This window comes from Podarcis tiliguerta, assembly GCF_965153285.1.
Source record: "Podarcis tiliguerta genome assembly, chromosome: 4".
Classification (NCBI taxonomy): domain Eukaryota; kingdom Metazoa; phylum Chordata; class Lepidosauria; order Squamata; family Lacertidae; genus Podarcis; species Podarcis tiliguerta.
Genome location: NC_139537.1, coordinates 49,825,059 through 49,848,006, shown reverse-complemented (window position 1 = coordinate 49,848,006; position 22,948 = coordinate 49,825,059). Strand labels below are relative to the sequence as shown.

The 22,948-nt window shown below is 40.8% G+C and overlaps 1 protein-coding gene and 1 long non-coding RNA gene across 6 annotated transcripts in view; one reads left to right on the top strand and one right to left on the bottom strand.

The window, feature by feature from the left end:
• Positions 1–22,948, top strand: part of TIAM1 (TIAM Rac1 associated GEF 1) — a 186,737-nt gene that overhangs the window by 2,750 nt on the left and 161,039 nt on the right. The gene's annotated exons all lie outside the window — the stretch shown is intronic.
• LOC310676632 lies at positions 1,606–8,389 on the bottom strand. The gene is made up of 3 exons (XR_014510652.1): positions 8,327–8,389; positions 5,792–5,958; positions 1,606–2,982 (listed from the first exon to the last, which is right to left on the bottom strand). It is a non-coding gene; the product is annotated as an uncharacterized lncRNA (long non-coding RNA).

The window sequence follows — 22,948 nt, the reverse complement described above, 5'->3', positions numbered from 1 at the left end:
CAGCACATGAGATTGAGTTCTCACATACGCGTCCCTTGTTCAGTGACTGCAACTATGATTCCTTGACTGCGTTAATATATAAGAGAGCCATTATAGATCAAACCAAAGGTAAGGCTTTCATATCCTCTTACACTTCATACAACACAATACAGTAGAACCTCTACTTACGACTGCCTCTACTTGGGCCCAATCGAATTCGTGACCATGGCAAACTCGGAAGTACCATATTTTTCCATGTATAAAACTAGGTTTTTTTCCTAAAAAATAATGTCAGAAATTAGGGGTTGTCTTATACACGGGGCCATCTCCCCCCATTTTCTTAAATCTGAGTCCCCCAAAATAGGCGGCATCTTATACATGGGGCGTCTTATAGACGGAAAAATATGGTAAATACCAGGTTTGCCACAATTTGCGCACACGCAGAAGCGGCTTCTGCCATTTACACATGTGCAGAAGTGGCTGTCGCCGTCTGCACATGCGCACAATGGTGCTTCTACCAGTGACCTGTTTCGCCTAAAAGACAGGCCACTGGAACAGATTATGGTGGTAAGTAGAGGTTCCACTGTACTCATCAGTGGCATTAATTCCCATGTTGAACAGCAAGTGTTGGACACATCATGTTCTGCATGTGTCAATTGAGCTTTATTCATAAAATGAACATGTAGCTTCCAACTAATCCATAGTTTAGAGAGGCTACCAGCAGGTACTTAAATAACCAGAGATATGAAAGCTCACAGGCATGAATCTGTCATGGACTTGCTGGATGCAAAGGAATGGTGGGATACACCAGCTGGGGAACGCCCAGGAGAAGAAGGCTTAGAGCCAGGGGATTGGTGGTGGGGCAATGATGTGTGGTCAGAGGAAGAAGAAGGAGCAGACTGGGAGGAGGAGGTGTTGGAAACAGAAGAGGTAACAGGGTTTAGTGAGCAAAAAGAGACTGTGGCAGAGAGCAGTTTAGACTCATGGCTGGAGAGGAGGGTGGCCAAGAGGCAAGAGTTGAGACAGGCTGTTGAAGAATCCAGGGAGTCTCCCCCTCCTGCTGCAACCAGCTCTCTTCCCCCCATGTCTCCTAGAACATGCAGAGAAATGAAGAGAGCAGAGCTCTTTTTGGTTGCGCACAGACATAGTTTGTGACTGTGTGGGAAATACCCTCGAGAGGAGGAGCCTTAGAGAGTGGTGGGAAGATGGGGACCTTTAGTCCTTGCAACTGCCTCATTGGAGCAGTACCTACTGGGAAGAGTTGCTGTGCTCACTAGTCATGCACTATTATGGTTTCTTTGAATAAATAATTAACTGTACTTACACCTTGTTTTTTTATTGCTGACCTATGCTTGACTCTGACAGAATCCATTATTTCCTTTTGTAATGAACCTAGATGTGCTAGGCGGAAATAGCACTAAAATTAGTTCTGTGGCTTAGGATGCAATCCTGTATGCTTAGTTTCCTGGGAGAAGCATGACTTGCTTTCGACTATACAGCAGGGGTGGGGAACTTCGGGTCCAGGGGCTAATGCAGCTTTCTAAGTCTTCCTGTGTGGCTCTCAGGACTCTCCCTAGATCACACCATCTCAGGCCACACCCCTTGCTGACCTCCGTAAGTGCTTTTGCTTGGCTGAGATCAATCCATGAACTGTGATAATGCCATTTGCTTGCTTGGATGGAGATATGTAGGTATGAGTGTGTGTGTGTACCAATCTTTTGCCTGGGTGGAATGTACCCTACTGTACAAATGAAAGAGTCACATCCAGGGCTCTGTCTTATCTTCCCCTTCTACCCCCCACTGTCATGTAACCCCTGGAAGGTTTCCCACAAGGGAACACGGCCCTCAGATTGAAAATATAGCTGATATAGCTGATATACAGTATATTTCAAGCATAAAACAGTCACTCACATTAAGCCTTGCTTTTTGCTTAGCATGTAATGCAGGAAGAGACTTGCTTAGGTGAAACAGGGTGGGGGGAACAGAACCCTTGCATACCTGGCAGCAGACTGTGGTACCCAGTTCTGGAACCTTCTTTGTTCTAGTATTAAAACAAAAATTGACTTGCTCTTACACTCAATGATATATTAAAGGGATGCTTGGAGATTACAGAGCTTTTGGGTCACAGTAAAACCACAGCTGTTAACTTGTCTGAGGATTACACTGGGGATAAATTGACGCAAACTTGCAAGAGTCTGGAGTTTTTATGTTAAAAGTATCCATGTCATTAAAAACAATATGTGACTATTATGGCATCGAACCCAGCTGAAAAACAGGTACTTATCTAACAGGAGACTGGCACGTCGGTGTTTTGCCAGGGGATCACTTGCCGCTTTCACATTTGCGTGTACATACTACTGCTTCCTAGTCTCTGATTAGATCTCTTCTTCCCGTGTTTTTGAAACTGGCAGAAACGTTTTCAATAACACTTCAGCACTAAGATAAATGATTCAAGAAGGTTGAATGACACTTGCTGTCATCTTTACTGTTAAGAACCCCAGCATGGGCGAAGCTGAAATGATCCTCAGGGAAATCTCTCCTGCACACTGCTCCTTGATTATAACCATGTAAAACTTGCACTGTGCTAATGCAGGCTGCTCTATTGCGGCAAATGGGGCACTGCCCCACCAACTCCCAGATTAATAATAATTTTTCAATTGATGTTAATGAATGGAGACAATCCGTATACTGCTTTACACATGCGGTTCAGTTTTCTGTATTAAAATGAGACACACAAATCCGCACGTGCCTTTGAGCATTCAGAGAAGACTTGACCCTGACAATAGGCCAACATTTTTTCATGAGAAAGTAGCCCTGTGGCTGAGTGTCACTGTTACCCCAGTTTGTCCATTAGGGCACATGGGATAATGACCCACCACCAACCTCATTCTGCCCTCAGCCAGCCTCCAGCTGCCTAACCTCTTACTGAGAACCAACCCAGGAGTTGGCAATGCCTGTAAGCTTCCTCTTCTTTCTTAGCTTCACGGTTGTCCTTGTAGAACTCTGCAGGGAGGAAGACGGGGACAAAACTTGAATTAATTCGCTCTGGCTCCGCCTACCACTAGTTTCCCTGCCTTCTGCCTTACTAGTCCCAATGGGCCCCAGCCACTGTTGTACTGTGCAAAACAGATGGGAGAATTGCCAGGCCTCCTCAATCAAGGCATTTGGATGTGTTTGCATTTATCACTCATTTTGAGAATATCCTTCCTCTGCTTCGCTCCATTTTAGCTGTTTGTTACACAAGCGAAGGATTTATCTTTTGCTATGGCAATATTCATATGAGCATAGGTAAACAACATTGGGTACTTCTGCAAAGCTTGTTAAGGAACAAGTGACTCACTGCTCTCTCTTCAAAGAGGATCTTTCTCATTTGGAGGAATGGTTAACTTTGATTTAAACCTTTTTTTGTGTACATTGGTTTCTGTTCTCCCTTGGACAGAGTGTTGCTCTGTTAACAGTCTCAACATATGTAGGGCATGCTATTTTAAAATGTGGGTGAAATCCAGTGTTGTGCAGGTGGGTGTGCACTTCGAGACTTCACTTTCCTCTCCTCCCCCATTTGCCTTCAAGATCTGTTCTGGAGGTGCCCTCCAGTTTTCTGGAGAAGATTTGGAGGGCTGCAGAGTGAAGAAGAGCAAGGAAAGCCTTGGATACAGGCTGCACATTTTTACTTGTGCTATTTTTGTTCATCAGCATTTTATGTGCAATGCATAGTGCAGTTGGTGGGGGGAGAGAATATAAGGGATTTCTTTTGCACACAGATACTTCATGTGCAGGCTTGAAGAAGTCTCTCTGTAATCCAGCTGTGGCTATAGAAACTTAGAAGGTCGGGAGAACAGGAGGCATGTTAAGCTGAAAGGTATAGCTTCGTGTTAGGACTTTGTAGTTTCTGACAGTGATCTTATGATCCTATGTTTGTTTATTCAAAAGAAAACTTCACTAAGTACAGTGGCATTTAATTTTTGTGTAGGACTGTAGCCTTGGTTTCTATAACAATATATTGCATTTATTGTAGATCTTCTTTGACTTTTATTTTATTGTTATAGGTTATATGTTCATATGCAACCAAATTTATAAGTCAAAGCAAGTATATTTATATTTTTTGAATTTAAAAAACAAATGACAAAACCCCAAACGTCTTGTTTTTATCCCTCTTCTCAGGTTTTCCCTCATTTCTTACCAAATGAGCACACACACACATATATTACGTTACCTACTTGTAAAATGGTACAAGTGGTGAGTTTTGGATTTCAGTTCCCTGAACAATAAGATATGACTGGCAATTCATTTTGTTTTATAATAAAGTAATAAATTGCCCCTTTCCAATGCCTTTTGAGATGTTCTGGGTTAATCATATTTAAATGGGTTCCTGAAGACTATTTGTGTGATCTTCGTTTACTTGGGAATAGGTTGCACTGATTCATGCCCACCCCCACAGTTTATATACAAGGACATGTACAAAGGATTATAGTGTTGGGGATATTATGTATTTATAGGAAAAATGTTTTGGGGATATTATGAATTTTTAGGGGGAGAAATGTATTGCCCCTACTGTAATAAAAATGGCAAGGATCAACCACCTCTAAATCAGTTGCCTGTCCATGTCAAGGCCACCAGCTTCTTGTTTGCAGATCCATTTGTGGGGTCTAGAATCTGGGAGTGGCTGTGACAGCTTTCCCAGAGCCCTCTCTGAGAACTGAGAGATGAACATGGATACCATGGGGAATGGGGAGGCTATTTCTTCCCCTCCAACGTTTCATACTCCATGTGTTTTTCTTCTGCTCCCCATATAAATCAAGAGTACCTAATTGTTTGCCAACTCACATATTTTGACTGCTATTGATAATGGAGCAAAATCGGTGGTTGCTCCTGACTCTTGCCCCTTCCCCTACTCGTTTGAAGGGCAGGATCTTGCCTCTGGCATTGGTTCTGCTGCTTCCGAGTGCCTCCAAAGTTCTGCACGACTGAAGATACAAGAGCTCGCTGCTCACCTGCGCAGAAGAGTAGAACCACATTCCTGTGCTCTCATTAAGTTTCAGAAGCACACAGAAGCTCAACACAAGGCGATCAAGGTGGATCAAGGCGAAGGCTGGTAACTTAAGTCAGGGGCCTGCAGAAGTGGTAGGACTGCTTGCTGCCTCTAAAACCAAGTGAGAGTTACGAACTGCTGACTGCTTCTCTCTTTGGACTAGAGCAGGAGTCTACAGAATAAAGTATGTGCTTGCCACTGACAAGTGCATTTGGACATTTGCTGCTTCTTGGCTTTATTATTATTATTATTAAGGGGTGACTGTTTGACCTGGGTTCTTGAAGGTTGTGTTTTTTTTTAATATGTTAAAGATCTGGCCTTCACCTTGCTGAGAATCTTTCCCTTTCGCCAACCACTTTGGCCTCCCCTGTTGAAATTTGAAAGGGACCTAATCTGTTGGTGAGAGTCTAATTGAGCCAAGTTGTTTTGGTTTTTTTAAAGGATGTTAGCTTAAACAAAATGATTCTTTGGGGTTCAGGGAGCCATGACGAGGCATGGTACTGCTTTAAAGATATAGTGCAGATGAGGCCTATTTGCTTGTTGTATGGTAATGAAAATAACGGTTTGCGTGATAGTTTGCGTATTTTCCCACAGAAACCTCCCTTCAGGGACACTGCTCCTCTTCTTAGAATTTCTCTACTCAAGATAGCACTCAAGCGCACATAAATCATGTTGAGCTACTCCTAAACTTGAGCTGCAGGATTGAAAGTTATGGTTTCCATAGCAACTGTTACTGAAGCCTCTTTGGGTGTATGCAACATTTCCCCCTTTTAAAAGGCTTACCCTTTCATGCTTTATCACGTCAACTCCTCCTTCCTGCCCACACCCTGCTTTCATTCCTCCTACTCTCCTCTCAGCTCTTCTTTCCTTTCTCATTTTCCTGCTTTCTCCTCTTCATCCCACGAACAGCTTCATGACGCCTTTTGTGCTTCCACCTACTCTTGGAACAGCTGCAAGATGCACGGACCAGAAAATCGCTACTTAGACATCAAGTGTCTGTTGCCCCTCTGTGCTCTTTGTTATAACTGTGTGGGTTTCTCCACCCCCAAACAACAACAGTTCCGACAAACAATGTGTGATAGCACTCCACAGTACAGATAGGAGCTTAGTCACTTTTAGATTTGGGGGGGGGGTAGTCGGTCTTTTGGAGCTTGTGGGTAAATATGGGCATATGGAATTGTGATAGAGTGCTATGGGCACCATCCCTTCCTGGCTGCTTCCCCTGCCCCCATGTCACCCCAGAGAGACAGACATGCATATTCTTTATTTTTTATGGGGTTCAGGTTAAATCCAGAGCCGGTAAAATCTTCAAAACAGATTTTCTTGAATTTTCATGGTCTCCAGAAAACTTCTGTCAAATCATAACTTCTGACAGTAAAAAATCACAAAAGTGGTGCTTGCCAGCATCACAAAACACATTGAACCAAGACACAAAAGCTCATGATTTTTTTTACATAGGATGCCAACAAAACTACCAACAGATTGCAGAACGCATCACTGAACACGCATAGAGTTGAAAGAGAATGTGGAAGATAGTGGAAAGAACATTTCTGACTCTTGCCTTTATGGTTTTCAGGCAAAGGTAATAATAAAAAATAATACAGTTCTGTGTCTTTATTCCCCACCCCCTAAAATCTATATTTATGTAAGAGGGATGTGCCGTTGAGGAGTTGTGTCTTTGAAATAATTTCCGACTGTTCCAATAAAATAACTTTGGAAAAAGTAAATTTGTTGTTCATGTGTTTAATTCCACACCAAGTGTACATTATTGAAGTACTCCCCAAATCAAATATTTGCATTCAATTATCTCAGGATAACTGTTTCTATACACAGAACTCTAATACATGAAAACTGTTGCTCTGCTCTCTGGATTGTGATGTAAACCACAAACTATAAACTACAATCTATGTAATGTGGTCATCCATCTATTGAAAACACTGCTAAACTGGAATGGATATTCCTAGATGCCTGTAGTATTTGAAGTTATAATTTAGAGTCACAATTAAAACTAGATATTCTATAAAGCTTTGTTTTATATGGGTGTGTGGTACGGGCAGTCTACATAGACTCGATAATGACTTGCTGTTGTTGCTTCAGTTATTATTATTTATTATCTGGGAAGCAGCTGCCATTTCGTTAGCTATATATCACTCCACTAGAAATCCAAGGTTAGTGCAATTAGCAGTGATTCCATAAAGCCTGAAGGTTGCTTGGGAATTCCAGGCAGAATTCCTTAAGTGTAAGCTCCGATACAGGAGCATTACATTACTGAACAGGGCACCTTGGGAGATTTTGTTTTCTCTTGTAGTTAGTCATGTTTCAGCACAGCCAGTCTTCCTTTGGCTGCACAGTAGGCTATGTAACAATTTTCATTTTAATGAGTTTCTCTTAAGGTATGGAGGAAAAACCTGTATGAACCTCCCTAATAAAGAAAGGTGGATACATAGGGTGTTGTATACATAGGACGTGGGTATTTGTGGTACTTCTTAAGACTCTAGTGTATACATTATAGAAAGGAGAAAGAATCTGAAGAATGTTCTATACATAAAACTCATCTAGAGGGTCAACAAAAGTAGAGCAATGGCTAATTTTTGTTTGTTTAATTTTATGTAAACCACTGAGAAGCATTTCTGAAGGGTGGTATACCTATTTTAAGGATTAGTTTATAGTAGTGTTTCTAATCAGATGTGAGACATTAAAGCAAATTTGCATCTTTGTTCTTGGCCCAAAAGATGCACAGGCAAAAACTGGTCTTGAAAAGGTCAGGGAAAACCTCTGTGGCCATGACTATGCCTCCCATTTGAAATCAAATTTAAACCAAAACCATTTAAATTTGGCTGGATTGCATACTTGGTGGTTGCAAGATGTGCTGGCAATGTCTTTCCTTGGTGGACAGAGGGTTCTGGCTAGCTGAATTTTCCCACGCTAACCAACACTTAGGGACACTCTTTTGGTTGGCATGTGTTGTCAGCGGAACAGGTTCTTCATGGGTGGCTTTTACTCATAACTGATTAGTCAGGGGATTATTACATAAGTGGGTTGGTGCAGAAGATGTCAATAGAAAGAACATGGCTCATAAGAAGAGCAGGAAAAGCTCAGGGTGAACTGAATAAAGTGATGGGGTTGACCTTTGTGCCGTATTCCCATACCTGAATATGAATCATCCATTAATCATATTTAAGAAATGGACTTAATTATCTTGGGGTGCAGCTCACTTTTGTATCCCCCTGCACAGCTTAGCTTTCCCACCCCTCTCCAGAACACCTCTACACCAGGCCGCCATTGTGGAACAAGCCCATCATGCCAAGGCTTCAGTACCTTTCCTGGTAACATCCAACAGCTTGTTATTCCCCAGTAATCTTCTGTGTGACAGCACCACTTTTTTCCTAGGAGTAACCTGCACGTTGGGACGTTCAAGCCCTTCCAGAACACCCAGTAGCTTATTCTTGGAGTGTTCAGGCTAGTTGTGGTGCTGAATGTCAGTGACAGCTTGATTGTGTCATCCTGTTGCTCAGAGATGGCCTCTCTAGGACATGCCCATGTCCTGTTCTGTGGAATCACCAGTTATGTGTCTAACTGCTTAATAAAACAAATACGGTACTTTGACATTTATTCATTTTCATTCTCTTCCGGGATGAAAATCAGACTTCAGAAAATAGAATGCCATCCAGGTTCACTGGTGCAATCCACCAGTGATTCCAAAGTGCATGTAGCTAACATGGAGCTTTCAGATATTGTGGGACTCTAGCTCCCATCGTCCCAGCCAGCTTGACCATTGACCAGGGATGATGGAAATGGTAATCCAGCAACACTTGGAGGGCACCATTTTGGCTTCCTTCACTCTGACGTTTGTCTTCCATTGGCATTTCACTGAACAAGCAAGAGACTGTTCATTGTTTTCTTCAGTGCATCCTACCCTATTATTGGAAAAAAAAGTCTTTTGCAACACTGGTGTTTTAATGCAAGAATGATCTCATAAAACTTTGAAGAACTTCCATCAGTTGTGCAGAGATTTACCTGCAGAGATCCTCTGAAATCTAAGGATTAAAACTTGGCATATGTATGTGCTTATTGTGCCAGGAAATATCCCCCTGTATTACCCTGTGTATTAAATGTTGCCATTACATCATTTAGCAGGCCTGTAGCTGCATGTTTTATGATATGGCACCATGAGGGTAGATAGGGAGAAGCCTGAGGCAGTATTTAACAGCAGTACAAGCCTAAGATTGAAACTTTAATTTACTAAACAGTAATATAATAATGCTTATTTCCATATTGTCAAAAGTAATGTCCTTGCCCATTGACTTGTTTTCAGGTTGTAAAAATCCATGCCCACCTGTGCAGGAGAATTACACTGCTGTGGCCAAATGGAGCCAAATTGCTTTTACTGGCAAGGGAAGTATAGAAACTCTGGCAATGGACAGAAATAGACAACATCTTTTTAAATTATTGGCTAAAAGACAGAAGAAAGTCTTTATGAGTAACTGTGTAGCACCCTGTCTGCTTTTAATATTCTTGGGCATTTTAGCCAATTGAGCTACTCTTTGGCTGTACTCTGGTCAGTTAGGGAGAATATGATGTTTCTAGTCAATCGAGGTTTGGACATCAATGGGGAAATGTCCGCAATGTGCTTGTGGCTCTACAGTTTCTTAAGCTGCAGGTCAGGACAGCATTTTGATGTCACAAATGCATTTTGTGTGTGTACAAACTGGTGTTTTTTATGGCAAGTGTACACAGTGTGGACAACATAGACCAGCCAGTTGTGGGTAGACTGCTGGGTTGTGGGGTACACTTTCCATCTTTCTTCCTTCTCACATTAATTTCTTCTGGGTATATTTGCTCCCCTGCTTCTGTTTAAAATGCTCTTCTTTGGAATGTTGTTGCTCACTCTGTCCACACCTTATTCATTTTAGTGTCACCTGCTAAGCTTTTGGGTTAACAAACTGGTAACTGAGTGTTCTCTCTGGTTGTTCTTATCTTTTTCCTGTTTTGCTGTGAGACAGAAAAAAACTGAGTGCAGCAAATCTCTGATGCTTGAGGATTTGGCTGCAGTAAAGAGGCAGAAAATTTAAAGGGATACTGTACTCTGATCCAAGAGTGTAGATGTGGGCCATAAAGAAAATGCATAATCTGGAAGGCATAGCTAACTTATTACTTGCATGCTATTAACACAAGAGCCTGGTGTAAGAGATGTGAAGCAGGCTTCTGTGCTCTCTGCCTTCTTCCCTTGTTGACATGAATCGTGATTGTTTCTTTTGTGTTAACCATAGGTAAAAATGTCTTAATGAATAAAAAAATTGTGATCCAGCTTTTAACCAGCATTCAAAGCTGCTTTGAAACACTGGCTAAAGCTAATGCTGATTAACATGCAATGCATATCCTGTACTAAAAGGTAAAGATAAAGGGACCCCTGACCATTAGGTCCAGTTGCAGACGACTCTGGGATTGCGGCGGGGTCATGTGGCCAGCATGACTAAGCCGCTTCTGGTGAACCAGAGCAGCTCACGGAAACACTGTTTACCTTTCCACTGGAACGGTACCTATTTATCTACCTGCACTTTGACGTGCTTTTGAACTGCTAGGTTGCAGGAGCAAGGGACCAAACAATGGGAGCTCACCCTGTTGCGGGGATTCGAACCGCCAACCTTCTGATCGGCAAGCCCTAGGCTCTGTGGTTTAGACTACAGCACCATCCTATACTAAACAATGGTTAATTTAACATGACATCTACAGTGAGACAATGTACCTATTTTGATGAATCTAGTGTGTTGGATTATAACTCAAGGTGGCCACATGATGGCCCTTAATTTTGAACTTTAAAAGGAGTTTATCAAGGGGTCTAAGAAGATGATTTTTCCCCCATGATGGGCAACTTCTTGAACTGGTTGTCCCTGGGCCTCCCTCTCTTGGGCAAACACAGTTTGCACAGGGGAGTGCTTAGGTCTGGACCTCTGTTGTGCAACATTCTTAATCTGAAACAGTTACCCTCAAGTGCAGAATATCAAGTTTAGTCTTGAAAACACTTAACATGCAGACATATATCCTGTTTTGGTGACTTGCACGATTTCACTTAATGTTGCATCACTACAGCTGGGAAAAAGAGCAGAGTATGCCAACTCTGTCCCTCTTCTCAAAAAACCCCATTCTGTCTTTCTGACTTTGTATTTGCTGGTGTACCACATAGAGATTTAAAAAATAATAACTAATTTATAAATGCTTTTCAATTAATAAGTAAAATATTTTCTTTTGCAATCCTTCATGGTCCTGTGGAGTATTAGCTACATTGAAAGATGACGTGCGAAGACTACTTCATCATATCTGAGCAAAAATTTGATAGGAGGAATGTTTGATAGGAGGCATTCTTTCAAACAATCCAGCATTTTTTGGCCATGGTTTTTTCAAGCATTTTTCTGTAATCCTGAGGGCTAGAGACTTTATTGACTCTCAAAATCTGACAAAATTGTTTTTTTAAAATAATTTTTATTATTGTAAAGTTTTTCTTAAAATGTGACAAAATTGTTGCGCAAAAGTATTCCAGGGCCACACATCTTCCTAGGCTAGTTCAGCCTTAACATGTTATCTTCTATTTGTGTCTCATCATTCTCCACGTACAAGTCACTTTAATTTCTTTAGATACTGATTTTCAATCACCTACTTTTCAAGTCAAGCTTCTAGTTTTTTTGTTTTTAGATCACTATCAGAATTAAAGATTCTCTGGGTCAGTGCTTTAGCTAGATTCTTAAAGCTGAAATCTACACAGACAGACATGCCCATGATCCATGCTAACAATTATAGAACACTTCCACTGAAATTGTCCTTTCAGGATTGATTTTTAAATGGTTTTTAGTGAAATGGTTCCATTTTAATGGTACATTGTTAGACGACAATGGAACTATGTAGGAAGGGTCTGATTACTAATGTTGCTCATGTGAGACAAAGACTGTAGTTCATTCCTGGATAATAGCATTTCTACTCTCACAAAAAGTAAATGTCTCGCATGGTGTCCTATAAGGAAAAAAAATCCCAAATCCATACCAGGCCAGTCAAAATGTCTTCAAATAGTGTGTGAGCTTTCAAGATCTCTAGAAGCTTCATTAAATCATCAGATTTAATGATAAACAAAACTGGGGCTGTGGGGGGAGGGAGGTGAAAGTTAGTTTACGGCAAAGTTATGAATTTTAATCTCTCTAAGAACTCTTAAGATGAAATGAAGAAGTAGGAGTCATTTGAAAAAGAAAAAGCTTTTAAAGTGTTATGCAAGTTTCAGATTGCCTTTTGGGATGGAGACACATGAAGAGAGGTATAGAAAGTTGAATAATAATAATGCAGTGACTGTTTCCCCATCTCTAGAAAAATAAAATGTTTGTTACCCAGGTCTGTCTCCATTGTTAGAAAAACACAAGACCCTTCAAAGGTATAAGAGAGGAAAAAAGAGAAACTACACAGTTCTTTTATTAACAGAAGTATAGGATCATATTAGGTGTTTAGTTTTAAAAATAAACAGAAACCAGATTGGGTCATTTATTATCTGAGGGAAACATTCCAATTGCAACTATCCAATTCAGAGTATGGTATCTATCTATCTATCTATCTATCTATCTATCTATCATCTATCTATCTATCTCTATCTACCTATCTATCATCTATCTATCATCTATCATCCATCATCTATCTATCATCTATCTATATCTATCTATCTATCTATCATCTATCTATCTATCTATCTATCTATCTATCTATCTATCTATCTATCTATCATCTCTATCATCTATCTATCTATCTATCTATCTATCTATCATCTCTATCATCTATCTATCTATCTATCTATCATCTATCTATCATCTACCTAACTATCTATCTCTATCTCTTTTTATCTAGCACACCTAAAATTAATCAGAAAAAGAGATGATTTTATAAAGTATTTGCATTATTATGAAGATGGGTAAATTGCTAGCTGTTCCTAAAATTGTGTGATCTGTCTTTTTGCCCTCAGGAGTCACAGCAATAATGAGTAGCAGACTTTTGGGCTGGGGAGGAAGGAAATCCTACAGTAGATATTTCATCCGAGTTCCCTGGTTACTGGGAGAATGTGATATTTAACACTTTCTTGGCAGAAACAAATATATATACCTGATCTGGCTGTCATGTGAGTCAGCAGAATAGTTCAGACCTTGCTGTGTTACTTAATCCTTAATACCAAACCTCACAAACATTTGAAAGCGATATTTTATTAGATTTTTTTTTTTAAAAAATTGGCCAAATTAAGGAGTCCATGACGTTCTAGAAGACTGCTGTAAGACCAATAGGTGGGAACTTTCTTAATACAGGTGACTTGGATAGGACTTAATTTCTGCCAGAACTGATTCCAGCGTCAAGGTTCAGTCTGGGAACACATGAAGTAATAAAAAGGGAGGGTTTTGTTGAGCAAGTGCAGCTGGATTCAGAAGTCAGTGGAGGGATGTGGAATGGAAAGTTGATAGGGTGAACCAAACAGACATTCACAAAAGTGATATGCAGATTAGGAAGTTATTTCACTTTTGTGAATGTCACTGTTTCAGTGTGATATAATCTGAAAATGAGTAGCGATCTATTTGGTCTTTAAATGGGATGAACTCCTTTAGGATTAATGAGCTGGAATATGTATGAAAGAATATGTTCTTTCAAACTGCTAACAAACAATCAATAACTAATTATCAGAAAATAGGTTTAATTAAATGTAGATTAAGCATAAAATGATTTCCCCAAGAGCCATCTTTAGATCTTTTCTTCTTTGATGAAACCTTGTCTGCTGATATAAGATGAATGTAACTTTAAAGGCTCTTATTTACTTTAAATCTAAGAATGATGTTTTTTTGGAGAGATGTCTCTGGAGACAATTATCACATCTCACAGAGAAAGCTTTTAGTTTTGAATACAACTGTGCTCATCTGACTAATGAGTGAATAAATAAATAAATAAGTGATGATCCTGGACACTTGACTACTCTAGAGAATTAACTTTCATCATCAATATATGGTTGCTCAATTCAAATTATGGATCTCTCTCTCTCTTTTTAATGTTGATTGCATTAGCAACTATAACAAACACCCTACATATTATTGCAATCTTTAATGTTGTATCCAAACTGCTTTTCTGTCTTTTTCAGCCTCTTGTACCATTTCTTTTTGTGAGAGACATCCATAATTCCCATGTACAGATGGGAAACAGACACACACAGAGAGACTTGCTCATGGTAATCTTATAACTGGAGCAGTGATTTGACCTCTGTTATTCCAGGTCCCAATAGATTTTTCCTGGGACCACATTGAATGTCAAATGTTATCATTTCTAGAAAATCCTATTTTTTTTTAATCGAACTTACTTTGTCTCGCAAGGTTATACAAAGCAAAAGTCCTTAAAGGGGAGAGAAAAATAATTTCAAATTGATACAAAAGGTTGGAATGTTAATACAGTAGGGCTAGACTGGCACATTCCGCCAGTGCAAGGATTTCTGCTTGTGCAATGGGTTTTTTCTCTTTCTCTCTGAATCTGTTCTAGAGGGTTGGGGGAACTCAGAAGAGATTTAGGGGGCACGCAGGTGGAGCGTAGAACTTTCTGTTGTGCAAGTAAAAGCCTTTGTGCTGATGAGACGTTCACTTAGCAATACGTTGGATACAAACCTCCGCTGTTAATAAAGCTCACTTGTTCCTGGGATTGGTGAAGATTGTCTCCTTGGAGGTGGAGCCCCTGATACTAATTGTGGTTGCTCACTGTGGGCAGGCCAGGAGGTCCTAGCATATGTTTTCCCTTAGTCAATTTCTCTGTGCTTGTAGCCAGTAGCAAGGGTGTAACTTTTATTTAAGTACACAGAACGACTCTGGATTTTTTTTAATGGCAAAGTCCACCTTAGAAAAGTGAGCAACTTGTCTAGAATATCCTTTTCGGAAAGGAAGTCCTATATGGCAGAAAAATACAACCGTTGACTTGTGTTTCAGATGGGCTTCTTGGAAGTCATGTGTGCATTAATATAAATAAATAGAATCTGAATTACAAGAAAACTGCTGTATTTTGGTTTCCATCTATATATTAAATTATAATAGAGGCTGTCTGGTTTACAAAGCAGACACTGTTAAAACCACTGAACTGTGAGTCTAAAGGGCTGGGGTAGAGTAATGTTGCCACTTACCTACCACACCTACTAAATGGTTTCATTCAGTCTTCCAAGCATTACCAAGGAATTGTGGATCTGAATGTGTTTTAGCAACTTCCTTTGTTGTTTTTGCCTGAGAAATTTGACAGCTAGACTTGCCTCTGACAACTGGGAGGATTCTTCCTAGCTTGAGCGAATAAGTGAATGACTGAATTCAGTATTGTTTATTTCTCACATAATGGACATTGACCCCAATAAACTTCTAGTACTGGCTAGAGAAGTGTGGGAGAGTTTTGTGCATTGACCATTTCTGGTTCCTTGGACATGGTCTTCTGGAGCAAAGAGGCAGGTTTAAAGAACAGGATCTTTTAACACAGATGTAAAGCAGAACACACCTTTCCCCGCATTTGAACAATTTCTGGCAAATATGGAACTTTGCTTTAATATAACAGGCTTTTTTTTGGTAGGTGCAATTAGTCAAAGCATAAATCCTGGTTCACTAGCCAAAGGATAAACCAAGAGGCAACTGCACAACTTCCTTTTGCACTTATTGGAGATAACTATTAATCTACCAGATAAGCCACATATGATGACTGTTGTTGTTGTTGTTGTTAATTACTTGTTACCTGAAGAAACTCCAAGTGACTTGCAACACTGTTATAAACCAAGTATGTTATGCATAACATAAAATGTAACACCTGCTTCCCCATAACAGCTTGTAAACTAATTTGAGACTTTCCCCCTTAAAAATATAAAATTGTATATAAACAAAATCAATAAAACAACAACAACAACTGCAGGAAGCTTTGGCACCACAAACAATGTCATCTTGGTTTATTAGAAGCCGGGGCGGGGCGGGGGGGGGAATCTTTACTTGGTGTCAAAAAGATGTCTAGGAAGGCATCTTGCTGGGGAGTGCATTCCATAGATGGAGACCCACAAATGAAGGGGCTCTCCCTCCCTCCAAATCTGCCTTGGAGAGGGGACTTGGAGAAGGGCCTCAAATGAAGATTTAAGGGTTTGGGAGGGGTATTGCAGAACACAATACAGGTGTTGGTGATAGGGTAATTTCCCCCCTACTTTATAGGATGAAACACGCATCAAAGCCTAAGTATTTGTAAATACTGCATTTTAATGTTGACTCAGATAATCATGGAAGCCTAGGTATAATGACAAGTGAGCAGAAAAGAAATTGCTTCACTTTTCAGAATTTAGCTTGGAACACAGTGTGATTCTGGATAAAAATATTGGCAAAATATGTTATATTTTAAGGCAAAATATGTTCTATTTTTGTCATGGGTAATGCATGACAAAGTAGGCTAAGGTGACTTTATTTACCAGGCAGCATCTAGTGAAGATGCTGTGCAAAGTTTACAGCACTCATTAGACAAAAGCCAGTTTTATGTTGGCAAGGATGGATACCTCATAAAATATGCCGGCTACTAGCACATAAATCTGGCCGAAACATTTGAGAGGCTATCTCAAAAGAATAAATTAAAATAAGTACAACTTTGTTGCTTTGTTAGAATGAAACGTGGTAATTTGTCTATGAATGATTGCAGAATCTGGTTCAGTTCATATGGGAGAGGCAGTCCTTGAGGAGATCAGCTCCTCCTCTTAGTACTCCACCAAGGCTACCTTTATCTGGGAGAAGTGGAGGAGATCTGGAACAAGGTTGAGCTGAAGATGGATCAGTATGTACTGGTAAATGGATATATAACTTCTAGTAGAATAGCAAGACTCCAAACTGTTAAACAGCAACAACCACAAGGTCCCCCCACTCCTTTGAAATTGGGCTATATGAATCTCTGATCTGTAGTAACTCAAATGTAGATTTGTTTATGTGGGTCATCCCAATTATACAGGCTCATGATGTGCAAAGATAAATGGCTCCACCTTGGAGCCACTGCTTTGCATCTGGCTCTGTCTGACAAAGTAGATCTCACAAGCAGCGATGTCTGCTTTCTGGGCGGGGGGGGGGGGGGATGAATTTGAATTATAAAATATATGTGCAAAGTAGAGTAATTTGTATTAGAAAATTTTCAGTTTGCATTAGAAAATGTCCTGGTACCCGAGAGAGTGATCAAAATTAGCATGTTTATTTCACTTGCATTTAGTTGTTGTTGTTTAGTCGTTCAGTCGTGTCCGACGCTTCGTGACCCCATGGACCAGAGCACGCCAGGCACTTCTGTCTTCCACTGCCACCCGCAGTTTGGTCAGATTCATGTTTGTAGCTTCGAGAACACTGTCTAACCATCTCGTCCTCTGTCGTCCCCTTCTCCTTGTGCCCTCCATCTTTCCCAACATCAGGGTCTTTTCCAGTGAGTCTTCTCTTCTCATGAGGTGGCCAAAGTATTGGAGCCTCAGCTTCACGATCTGTCCTTCCAGTGAGCACTCAGGGCTGATTTCCTTAAGAATGGATGCGTTTGACCTTCTTGCAGTCCATGGGACTCTCAAGAGTCTCCTCCAGCACCATAATTCAAAAGCGTCAATTCTTCGGCGATCAGCCTTCTTTATGGTCCAGCTCTCACTTCCATACATCACTACTGGGAAAACCATAGCTTTTACTATACGGACCTTTGTTGGCAAGGTGATGTCTCTACTTTTTAGAATGCTATCTAGGTTTGCCATTGCTTTCCTCCCTAGAAGCAGGCGTCTCTTAATTTCGTGGCTGCTGTCACCATCTGCAGTGATCATGGAACCCAAGAAAGTAAAATCTCTCACTGCTTCCATTTCCTCCCCTTCTATTTGCCAGGAGGTGATGGGACCAGTGGCCATGATCTTTGTTTTTTTGATGTTGAGCTTCAGACCATATTTTGTGCTCTCCTCTTTCACCCTCAAGCAAAGCTAAAATCTCTGAAACTGCCATGTTTCCTGAATATTTATTTGTAGTTGGCACCCATTCATTGTTACTAAGATGAAATTGAAAATTTTCCGTGAAAAAACAAAGCCCTGGAAATTTTTCCATCACCGTTAGCAAATAATGCAGAACAATGCAGCATACACACTTGAGGGGGAGGGAGAGCTTCACTATGGTGGAATCCCTTTCTTATGTATGCTCATAAAATATAGGTCTCCTCTGGTCTGTCAGGTTATGTAAATAGAAGCATATACTCTTGTGTGTGAGAGAAATGGAGCTGTGATAGAACTGTAATCGTGTCTGTGTGTGTCAGTGTATGAGAGAGGGGCACTGTCACTGGAAAAGGTAAGGTGGTCTGTGGATCTGGGAATATGGCTGCATCCTATTATTCTGTCCCCACACTTAATTTGACACACTAGCTAAACCAAAGGCTATGCAAGACACCTTGATACATTCCTCACACTTTCTTGGTGGCAAGCATATGAGAGGAAGATGTTTGCTCAAGCAAGGCTTCACATCTGGCATTGCCTTTTTTTTTTTTAAGTGGCTGTATCTAGTGGCTTTTTAATTTTCTTTCCTTTTGTGGTCAGCAGAAGCACTGCCGCAGTAAAGCCGGGGACAACAGAACTGTTTATACCATCAAAGTGTCTGTGGCAAATCGTCTTTCCTTCCCATGGTTATATTAAAGCCATCTTTGAAAATTGTGGGCGGAATAGTTATACGAGACAGCAGATCTGTCTATAAAGAGGTGTCTGGACCTGTTTATATTTCAAGGGCAGACATCTTACCTTCCTTTCTTATCTATCGAAAGATCCTTTTGTTGGTAGAAAGCTCTAGGCTTTCCCTCCCTGCTATCATACATTGCAGGAAAGGAGAAGCAATTATTTGTGAGCTCCCTTAGCTGGTAAATCATTATGGTTAGTAGAAATGCCCATCTACCCAAACCCTTGACAGGATGGTAAAGTATAATTTGGTCTTGATAATCCCAACTGCTGTGAAATTGGATGAACATATAGCTTCCATGAAAGCTGTCTGCCTTTATTTTTTCCAATCTGTGAATTTGCTGTGTTGTCAGCCAACTTGGCTGGGACTCACCAGCTTGTGCAATAAAGTGTTTACAGTGTTTCTGAAAGACTTGCTAGGTAGCCACCTTCTGTGCTTATCCATCATCTTTGGATCTGCTTCTCATGAGATACAGGATTGATTGACTTATCAAATGCTTGTCAGTCTCTTTTCAACTAATATTGGTTCAAGATTCTTCCTTCATTTGTTTATTGCCTTCAAACCTTCTCTTTGTCATCCAAGTTAATTTTTCTCTGGGAGAAGAACTTTGATTTTTATGTGGTGCCATAACATCTGCACTGCAATTGAACAAAGAGCAGAGACAATTTCGAGTCTGGGTGAATATAGCCACTTAAAAAAAGAAAAGAAAATACAAGCCTTAAAGGTCTACTAATAAAATGATGGCCTACTTTTAGGGTATTTGCACTTTAGCCATATTTATTTATTTATTCAATTTCTTTGCAACCCATTTCTAAACGTTTCTTGTACTTTATAAGTTGCTTTTAACATCTGTGTGCCTTACATATCTTGAGCAGGTGACCTTTTCTCTGTCACCACATCACCCTGCTGGGAAAATGGCTATTAATATCACAGGAACTCTCCCAAGAGTAAAGTTGAACACTGTGGTTCTTAGTACTAGAAAGCAACCTGAATATGAGAGCTCACCCATAGTCCGTGATTATAACGAGCCATGAAAAGCTTTGGCCTTGTGTGCTTACCCTTCCCCTGTCCTCTTTGGCATGGCTGTGAGGAGGCATTTGGAAGCCTTTGCATCAATTTCAGTTGACCACAGTTTGTCAGGCTTGGATGAAACAACAAGCTGTGGTTATGCTGAACTGGAACTGGAAGCTTCGAAACTGCTTCTTGTAGCTGCATTTGAGAAGGGCACTGGAGGAGATAGCATGTGACCCCAAGGTTCGCTGCAGCTTCTCATCAGATTAAATGATGATTTATGATGACTGAAAATCTCAATCTCTCTCCCTCTCCCTCTCCCCCTTTCCTTGCTCTCCTCCCTCCCCCAGAAACGTTGGCTGAAATTTTGTGCTCTTTTGCAACTTTCTGTGTGAAATAACAATTGTGATTCTTCCTGGGAAAACCAGATCCTATTATTTAGGGAATAATTCATTGGACGTTGTATTTCTAATGAATATTTTTGTGGGTTTTGTGGGTTTAGTGAAATGTCTTTTCAAACCGTCAGGGAAAATCCAGATATATGCTCAACAACTTTCTGTCCAGATTTTCACTGTTTGAAATATGGCATCCCTAATACGTTCCACATTTCCTCCAAAGAGTTCAGAGTTGTATACATGGTTATGATTTTATCCTTGCAGCAACTGTGTGGGTAGGTTAATCTAAGAGATGCTAACTGTCTCAAGGCCACCCAGTGAACTTCATGGTTGAGTGGGGACCTGAACTTGGGTCTCCCCATTCCTCTTCTGCTATTGGTACTGCATAGCACAGGTTTATTGTTAGATGGTTCAAATAATATGGGATTTGCTTATGGTGTGGATCTGTTCCTTTCCTCTGAAAAAAATGTATACTTTTTGTTTCCCTGCAGTAGTTGATATCTTGCTAGTTCTAAATTCTGAAACTGTTTCTAAAATTGCTTCTAATTCTCTTCAAGTGGCAAAGATACCAGAAGTGAATACTATACCTGCAGAAGTGTCCTCTTGAAATGTTTTTCCACTTCCTCCCAGGAATAGCAAAGCCAGTTCACTTAGCTATCCTTGCTACAGGATAACAGTCTCTCTAAGCTAGGTGTGCCTTGAGTTGGCCAAGAAACTGACTCCTGTACTCACCTTTTCACACCAGGTTGGACTGCAAAAATCCTGAGGATTTTTAGATTCAGCAAACTCCTTTCTCTCACAGAGGCGATGTACCTTGAGCGAGGGCTTAAAGTGGTGACACTCCATCAAAATAAATGGCTCAGATTCTGTTTAGCTTTCTTAATTTTTAAAAAAGCTATACAGTGCTGCAAATAACGAGACAGATAAATTGCATCCAGGTTGTCATAACTTGGAAGGAATGCCCTCTCCATTGCTCTGCACTATATCCTTGATTTTGGCCAGCAGCTTTCAAATCAGATATGTATTCAGATGGTCTCCTTCTTCCCCCACCCCTGGTTTTCAGTGTGATAACCTTGTCACTGTTGGAGCCTGAAAGTCTAGTTCTATAGTTTAGCTTGTCGCCTCAGGAATATTTGACCCTCCTCCCATCATTCTGAAAGGCAGATGAAAATTGAAGGTCATTCTGGGGGGTGTGGTGAAGGGGAGATGCTGTTCAGGCAACCAACGAACCTCCTTCATATTCGCCTTCTGTGTTTCCTAAACAGCAAGGTATGCTGTTTATTGTTTGTGTCTCAGGATGAAATCCTGGTTGCATCAAATTCAGTGTTGCTTTGGCTTCTAACTTTAAATGAATACCTTTCCTTAACACTATATTAAAGGAAATATAATGTCTGTTGTCATCACAAAATATTTAAAAAACCCTATTTCTATATCAGTGGTGTGTGGTGAATTTTTTGTAGGAGGTCAGCTAGGGCCGAGGTGCCAGCTTGCAAGGGTGATTGTGGGGGTGGGGGAAGGCGATGTTGTGGGTGTGAGTGTTGTGCCTCCTGGCCTAAGCTGGGCAGAAGCTTCCTGGACTTTGGGAAGGAGATGGCAGGCCTCTGACAGGATGCTGGAGCCCTCCTTTCTCCTTCCAAAAGCGGAAGGGTTCTTGGGCCCTGTTGGAGCATCGCACCTCCTTCCCTAAGCCGGGCAGAAGCTTCCTGGGCTTTGGGAAGGAGGCGCCAGGCTTTAATACTTTAATACTCTAAGTTAGCAGGAACATTTAGGGGACTAGCCTAGTTCCCCATGTCTACTGACTGCATGCCACTGTTCTGTGTATCTATAAGCTTTATAATAAAGGTTGTGGCTACTATTGTAGAACTACATGTTGGGGTTTTGAATTAAGTAAACTTTCTTAGTGTTTTCTTACTATGGGCGATCCTATTTTTGGATGAGGCTCAGGCACATACTGTCAAATTCAGGCTATGCAATTAAAGTTTATTTGGAGGCCTTGCACAACATACCCTCTTCCCATTTTTTTTGCAATAAGGAAAACAGCAGGAAAATGGACTGGAATATGTAGCTTGATGCAACATCATGTCACCTCCCCCCCCAACACAAATTGAAATAAAAGCTTAGTAAATAGCTGGCATCACCCAACTTTCATGTGAACAAATCAGGTGACGTGTCACTGCAGACTGATGTGACTCCAGTGCCACCTCTCACCAGTGAAAAGTTGTCATTCCCCGTAGGGATAGATCAGACAGTGAGCCTGCTCTGTACACCCCTGTCACCAAGGTCATGGGGACAACTGTGCTGCAAACTCTGCTAACACAGTGTTCTACCTGTCCCACACTTCCAAGGGTGAGCTTCAGGGACTGTAAAGTTTGGGACAATGTCTTAGCATATGCCTAGCCATGAACTTAGGCCACTGTGACTCCTGCAATCTGATTGCTCTGTAGCCTGACTTTCATAGTGTACTGACCTATGCATTAAAGCCTTTGGCAAAAACGAAGTTGGGTGTCCGAGTACTGGCAAGGGGAAGATCACCTTGTCTCCATCTACTGGCCAGGGAAGGAGCGGTTGAAGGGAGCCGGCTGCCCCCTCGTCCTGTTGAAACGCAGTCAGCTCCACCATGAAGATCGTTTGACCGAAAGGTGAGATATAGAAATAATCTAAACAAATACTGTCCTTGTAACTAGCTAAAATTCAGGCAAGTCCTTTAAGCATATACTTGAACTCTACTTCAGTGCAATTTTAAGCAAGTTTTTAAAGCAAAACGGTATAAAATGCCAGTTTTTTAAAAAGTGAACAGATGGGGCTTTCAGCTTGACTGGACT